Source organism: Mesoplodon densirostris, chromosome 15 (assembly GCF_025265405.1).
Source record: "Mesoplodon densirostris isolate mMesDen1 chromosome 15, mMesDen1 primary haplotype, whole genome shotgun sequence".
Taxonomy (NCBI): Eukaryota; Metazoa; Chordata; class Mammalia; order Artiodactyla; family Ziphiidae; genus Mesoplodon; species Mesoplodon densirostris.
In genome coordinates, this window is record NC_082675.1 from 90233023 (window position 1) to 90240794 (window position 7772).

At 48.0% G+C, this 7772-nt stretch overlaps 1 long non-coding RNA gene across 2 annotated transcripts in view; it reads right to left on the minus strand.

Annotated features, from left to right (window-relative positions):
• Window positions 1-6958, minus strand: part of LOC132503139 (uncharacterized) — a 58601-nt gene extending 51643 nt beyond the window's left edge. The window contains exons 1-2 of one of the 2 annotated variants that reach the window (XR_009534554.1): window positions 6770-6958; window positions 5526-5622 (exon numbers count right to left, since the gene is read on the minus strand). This is a non-coding gene — a long non-coding RNA (uncharacterized LOC132503139). The remainder of the gene's footprint in view (window positions 1-5525; window positions 5623-6769) is intronic. The other variant, XR_009534555.1, reaches the window with a different exon arrangement.
• Window positions 6959-7772: the final 814 nt, after the last annotated feature.

Genomic DNA, 7772 nt, shown 5'->3' on the forward strand with positions numbered 1-7772 from the left:
CACAGAGAAAACAAGCCTGGTAGGTTATCACTTACACGTGGCATCTAAAACATTGAATACAACAACAACAACAATGAAACAGACTCACAGATTAAAGAACAGACTAGTGGTTACCAGCAGGGAGAGACAGGGTGGAGGAGCAAAATAGTGGTAGGAGATTCTGAGGAAGAATCCACTATGTATAAAATCAATAATCTACAGTGACGTTCTGTATAGCATGGGGAATAGAGCCACTCTTTTATAATAAGTATAAATGGAGAAGAACCTAAACATTTATGAGTCACCATGTTGTACCTCTGAAACTAATATAATAATGTAAATTAACTACAGATCAATAAAATATAAAGTAAGAAACAATAAAGGAGAGACAGATTATTAGATAGAAATCAATTAAATAAACACAAGCTTTGGAAATCAAGGAATTAAAAAACAACATGTAAGACAACATTGGCCTTTAAAGTGTACGATCTATTCATTTAAAAGAAATCATTTAAGTGGTGAAAAATGGTACCCATTCTCACAATTTTGTATATCTAGGATAAATTATTATCTACAAAAATATGTTACAAATATTCACTCAAAAAGAAAGAGAAAATTTGGATTAACCCATTTTAGTATACAAATTTAATATCAAAGTCTCTATGTAACATTGATGTGAATAAGTTCTGTTAGCCACTTCTAGTTTCCTTGTGATGTAAAATCTTTTAAAGCATAAAAATCAGCCTTTCTACATCATTCCATTAGACATACATAGAAGTTAAAAGAAATGAGAAGACAGAAAAATCAACCAGGAAGGTGAATTTACTGAGAAACAGCCATTCGTTCTCCCTCCTCCTTTGCTTTTCCTCCTTTCCCAGGTCTCTTTCGGTTCCAATCAAGAGAAGTCTTGAGAATTCTGAGAATATTTCTTTGAGGGCTTCAAACCACCATACCTATGTCCTCTGCCACAACTACACACACGGGAACAAAAATAAACCTCTGCTATCTACTCATGTAGGAGAGATTCATGCAAAATAAACTCCTACATGGAGACCAACAGGTGAGTTTTCTACCTGTTCTTTATAATGTCCTTCCATTATAGTAAATCCCACACATTATGAGGCAGAAGGGGTTATGTGAGCTCTTCCTTGAAGTCAAAAACCTTGCATTCATTTCAAGTACCTGGTGATCATAGGGTACAGCCAGGGAAGGTGCCATCACCCTCGGGGTGGGGGGGGCGGTGAATGGGCTTCCGCAACCATGCACCTCCTGATGAACAGATTCTGAAGAAACAAAGGGCGGTCACACCGCAGCCAGCCTGTCAGACTGTCGGGCCACTGGGCAACCCCACCAGTCTGGAAGTGCCCCATAAGTTGCTCAAAGCAAAACTCTGCACCCCCACCGTGAAGCCAGGCAATTTGGGCCAGAGAGTCAGAGGAGACCGGTAATCAACTCCTCCTCTCTGCTCACCTCCTTGGGGTTACAGCAACCCCATCTCCAAACCCAACTCTGATCCTGGAGTGCCAAGGTGGGAGCACAGGTGGGCTCTGCCGGTGCTTCAGCGTCTTCTGGGAAGCCCCCTAGTTTGAATATGATTTGAGTTTGATCCTGAGAAACCATCAGAACTTCCCACCAGAGATAAATGAGGAGATTCTGGCCTTTATTAGTGCGCACAGTGAGCCCGGTTGTCTTGGCTGTACTTGCCAACCCTCCTATTTTACGCACCTATGTTTATCCACCTTCCTCCCTGTGAGTACCTTTGATTAACCCTGAGCTCAGACTCCTGACCTATTACAGTGACTTTTTCAGTCTTTCTTTAAAAATGGACAGGTAGGGTTTCTCTGGTGGCGCAGTGGTTGAGAGTCCGCCTGCAATGCAGGGGACACAGGTTCATGCCCCAGTACGGGAGGATCCCACATGCCGTGGAGCGGCTAGGCCCATGAGCCATGGCCGCTGAGCCTGTGCGTCCAGAGCCTGTGCTCCACGATGGGAGAAACCACAACAGTGAGCGGCCCGCGCGTACCGCAAAAAAAAAAAAAAAAAAAAAAAAAAAAGGACAGGTAATAAAATGAATTTAACCTAGAAGCAGCAGCTCAGTAAGGGAAATAAAATCATCAGAAGTTATCTAATCACAGCCACAGCCATCCAGGGCCCTGTTTTATCTGCTGGGGCATAAGAATGGGACCTTCCTAAACTTGAAGGGCATCCAATCAGATAAGTTGATTACGCTCACCTCTGGCTCTTGGAGGGACTGCTAGGCAGTCTACCCAGTGTATACTGACTGCAAAACACGGTCATGGTTTTGAAACACCTATGCTCCAGGAAAGATTTTTGCGGTGCATGGGGAAGGTTTCTTTTTGACATCAAGCAAAAAATAAGTCACCAAGCCCTTTGAGCACAGGGCTTCTTAAGAGGGAAGTAGAAGGAAGGAATGGGCAGAAAACATGATCTCCTCGGAAGTGCAGGGCGTTTTTCCAAAAGAGTAGGATTTAGTCTCAGTTTAAGGAGAACACCTTTAAATAGCTGGGACAGCTCCAAACTGCAGTTTAGGGAACGAGTGCTCCAAAAGAACAGTGCTTTACAAGTCCTGGCCAGGCAGCAGGAGGATGAAGAGTTGATTTTGCATAGTTTTGAACGCAGGAGTAAAGAAACCGAGGCATCCCTGACTAAAAGGGCCTGAGATCCTATGGCATCAGTGGGTCAGTCAGTTGCAGGGGGCAGGGGGTGTGGGGGGCGATATTTCTATCTCAACGTCTCCCAGGGCAGCCACCCCTCCCTACCCCACCCCCCTACTCCCTTCACCCTTCCTCCCTCCACTGTTGGGTCCCCAGGGACAGCACTTCTTAAGCTGGAGCGCTCAAGCACCATCTCTGCAGTCTGGATTCTTCCTGGAGCCTGGCAAGTTCTGGGACAGGAAGCCAGGTCTGCAAGGCCGCTGGGGTGCAGTCAGCCCTGGAGGTCTGGAGGGGAAATGGAGCCCTGAAGCCCACCCACGTCCTTGAAGCCGAGGGAGGAACACATCCTTCTAACAGTACTTCTCAGGGGTCAGCATGCTCCCCACCCGACGGTGATCCATACTCACTTGAGGCAACAAGGACTGCCTCTAACTGCCCCCCTCGATTGCGCCTTAAGGGTCCTCGCACATGTGTCATAGCGCAGGCCCTGGATCTCTTTAGTCAGCTGAGGCCAGTGCTGCCGGGGTCCCTCCAGTCCCATCCCCCAGCCCCTCCCTCTGGGTCTGTATCTAATAGAAGAAAGAGCACAGAGGAATTGGCTAAATCAAGGGACCTGGGAGCCTGGGTATGAGTTTGAAGACCGGGAACCTAAGGCGCAATTACATATTATCGGAGACTCTTGTGGGGTGTGTGGGGTGAGGTTAGGAGGCTGAGAGGCTGAGTCGACCTGGTGAGTCCAGCCCCAGGACACCACACAGCCCCGTCCCCCCTTCCCTGCCATCAGACAAGGGGTGCCGCAACTCCAGCCGGGACTCTGCACTTCCCCCTCCCTGATTCTCCTCCAGAAGAGCAGGTGGCCCCGCTCTGAGGGCAGCGGCAAGACAACGGACCAAGTCCCCCCGCACTAAGGCGCTACTGGAAGCTCTTCCTGCACAGCAGTGCTGGCTTGGAGCAAACCCGAGCAGCGCCAAAGTTGGTCTCGTCCTGCAGCGGAGGGACGCAGGGTTTAAGCCAGCTGCCCTGGCTTTAAATCAATCAGCCCCCCCTTTAAGTCAGGTGACCCGACTTTACATCACTGTGTGCCCCTCAAGCCTGCAACTTCAAAAGGTGGGAACTTCACTTTGATCCCAGCACCTCACATAGCTGAATGCACACTAGTCACCCCCAAGCCTGGCTTAGAGGCAGGATATAAGGTAAGGGGATGGGCGTGCACTCATGGTGATGAGGGTGTACTTCATGTACCAGAAGGGTCTAGGCACTCTGGGGTACAGCTAGCAGTGCACGATACAGCAGCTCCCTGGCAAAGCTGGTGAGGCCCAGGGAGAGCAGGCACACCCATGCGTGCAGAGGTTCCAGGACGGGAGCTGGAGCACAGCCAGCCAGGAGGGTGTGAAAGTGGAGGATCTGAGCCTTTTGTGAAAGGCAGACACAGAGGATGGATGAGAAACAAAGACCAGATGAAATATGGATTTGAAAAACACACCCTGCTCTTGAAATTGGGGTGGGGGGGCACCCCAGACTTGAGACTTCTTACTCCCCAGTACCTAGTGCTTTGGCCTTTGCCCAATTACTTATAAAATTTACTGATAATATCTAACCCATAGAATACTGCATTTGTAGTGGTATTGCATGTTAATGTTTCTATAGTGGAAAAATCTTTTCTACAAGAAACATGTACACTATCTGAAATCAACTAAAACCCCTCTTTATAAAGTACTACATTGGACTTCCCTGGTGGCGCAGTGGTTAAGAATATGCCTGCCAACGCAGGGGACATGGGTTCGAGCCCTGGTCAGGGAAGATCTCACATGCTGCGGAGCAGTTATGCCCATGCGCCACAACTAGTGAACCTGCAGGCCACAACTACTGAAGCCCGTGGGCCTAGAGCCGGTGTTCCACAACAAGCGCAGCAAGAGAAGCCACTGCAATGAGAAGCCCGCGCACCACAACAAAGAGTAGCCCCCGCTCGCCGCAACTGGAGAAAGCCCGCGCACAGCAACGAAGACCCAACACAGCCAAAAATTAATTAATTAATTAATTAATTTTAAAAAGTACTATATCCTTCTATACATCTTCTCTGGGAAGCACAGAGATGGCGTGGGAGAGTGAGAAAGACCAATATTTAGTGCACATCTCTCATGCAGGTGCTCTGCTGGCTCAGATACATGTATCCCCACTTTACAAAGGAGGAAATAAGCTCAGAGAGGTTTAGTAATGTTCCCAAAGCCAAACAGCTATTGAGTGGCAGAACCAAGATCTGAACCAAGTCTGTTACCTCCAAAGCCTAAGTCCTCATCACAACAAAACTCAATTAATATTTACATTTATCGAATTACATTGCAGCCTGGGGAGTTCTTGGCACAATCCTGAATAAGAGTGAGAAAGAAAAAAATAGCATTGTTCCTACAGTCAACCAAAATTTTTGGAGCAGCGGCTAGATGCCTGGTCCTTTTTGGGGTTCAGCAGTGATCACGACAGGAAAAGTCGTGCTTTCATGAACCATGTAGTGGGGAGGAGAGACGGGTGCAACTTGGGTGAGGGATTTCACCTTGCTGGGCCTCTGTTTTCTCATCTGGAAAATGGGATGGGTGTTCCTCATTTTCTGGGATTGTCCGGCTGGACATTCTCTGATTCCATAAGAAGCATTTGTTTTCCTGTTTCTTTAAAATTCCTTCAAGCCATGAGCCGTGATGCATGTTGTTAGCTGCTCCCCAAATCACTCTTCCCCACCCTTTTCCTGTGATCAGGTCTTTCCCGAAACATGACTCACAATCAGTCAAGTCACAGAACCTAAGGGGCACCCAGCAGAAAAATTCCAACCCTTGCTTCTCAGGAGCTCTGTGGTCTACCTGCCAGGTAAACTTAACTCACCTGGGACAAGGTGGCCATCCCTGGTTTCACATCAACATGATCTCAGGCACAAACCTCCTTTTTTTCCATTTGGTCTTTAAGTTACTTGTTGAAACAACTGTACAAATATGACAAAGGTATAAATCAGGCATCTTCTGCCCTCAGCGCCTACTAATACATGATGTTCTGCCACTTTAAGGATAAAGATAGAACATTTCAACATTCTGCTGCCCTCATCATTTGTCATTTTTGTTGATATTTCTATTGAATACATCTTTCAATATTTTAACAATGGAACATTTATTTAGGTTGCTCCAGACCCAGCCTTTAGTGGTAAGGGATTTGTTGTCATATTTCAATTATGTTTCCTTTAAAAACCATTATCCTATTTAAATGGATTAAGTCAATTCTATAGGCATGTATCTTATGATATTCATGAAGTTAATACATAGAGGGCAGTAGTACAAGTTGATCACACTTGAGAACCTCTAGTAGCACAGTTAAGTGTACATATTATCTATATGTAAACCAAAGTACATGCCGAGTGAGATTCTCCTACCCTTTTCACTCTGTGCCCCTCAAGCCTGTGAGAAATGGAATATTTCTTGCCATCTCAGTAAACAAAGGATATCACAGTCATCAGCCCTTGCAGCCCTCCAGTGTGAGCCGCGAGCCCTGAGGATGTCAGGATATGCAAATACAGAATGCAGGCCCCAGAGCGCTGAGGTGCATATGAAAGGAAGGAATTCAGGGAGCCCAGCCTCTGGCATCTCCGCAAACAAAGAAAAGCGCTGCATTCCTCACGTTGGGAGAGCCGGTTTTCCTTAGTTAACAATCACCTGCTGATGGTCCCCATTACCTGCGCCAGTGCCCTGCCCTATCCCCTGCCCCGGTCCTTTAGCTCAGGGACGAAGGAGGGCAGAGGGACTCCGCTGAATAAGGGGCCTGCGAGCCTCGGGAGGAGTTTTTAGCCGCCTTCCCCTCAGTCGGGGGGAGGCGCGCTGACGCTGCAGCCGGGCCCTGCGCCTCCCTTGCCCCGTTTCCCCTCAGGACACTCAGGCCGACCCCCTCCCCACGCCCCCCAGGCCCCGCGAGCCAGGCCGAGGGCAGGGGCGAGAGGAGGGACCGAAGTTCCCGGGACCAGACGCTGGGGGCCGCCCTTTCTGCACAGCAGCGGCGGGTGGCAGCGAACCCCTGCCCCTCAGAAGCTGGTCTTGCCCTGCCGCCAGGGCACCGTACCAGGCGGAGGGTCGGCGCCCACTTACCCGGCCCGCCGTCCGCACGACTGTCGCGGCTTCGGCCTCCGGGGCCCCTCCAGGGCTGGCAGCGTCAGTGAGGCCGCCCTCGCCGCGGGCTCCGGGGCAGTTCCGTGAAGGCGGAGGGAAGAGACCCCGAGCCGGGAGCTCCAGCTCTGCGGAAACGCGGGCTCCGTTCTGGGCGCAGTGGGTGGGACCGCTCTGCCCCGAGGCCTTCTGGGAGGGACGGAGGCGCCGGGGGAGGGAGCCGCCAGGAGCGCAGGGCCCCGTCGGGGGTCCTGGAGGGGCGGCCCGGCCTGAGGGCCCCGCCCACTGTGACCGCAGCCCAGGCATTTTTCCTGGAGTCCTACACTACAAAGTTAGAAAGATACACGGTCTATGGTAAATATTCACAAATGATTGTTGCTGCTGTGCTTTCTATCCTATTAAAGGTGTAAAATCCATAAAACACTTTAAGTTCAAAATTAAATATGAATTTTTACCTTTCTAATTATGTCTCTGCTATTCACAATTGTCGTTAATGAATCAGAGACTGTGGCATCACTAGTTAAAAGTGAGCTTGTTAAAAAAATAGAACTCAGGCCCACCGGACCTACTGAATCACAATCTGAACTTTTACAATCTCCCCAGTGTCCTTGTGTACCCATGAATAGTTGAAAGGTACATTTCTACCTCGACACGTCTTTTCTGTCTGAGAAATACACACATTTTATCCAATTTGATATAAATAAAACACTCAAAAATGCATATGCCTGTGTTGAAACCATCATTTTATCATTTCTTTTCCAGATAAGTATAGTCTCTATACTGGTTTTGTGGATCACATGCCACACTCTTTTCTTGTAGTTAGAAATAAGATAGAGAAACTTACTTTGTAAAAAAAAAAAAAAATATATATATATATATATATATATATATATATATATATATATATATTAGTGGGTAATTGAAGACACTCTTCTAAATTAAAACCAGTTCTCTTAACTTGCTCTTTTCTTCTTGGGTCACATTA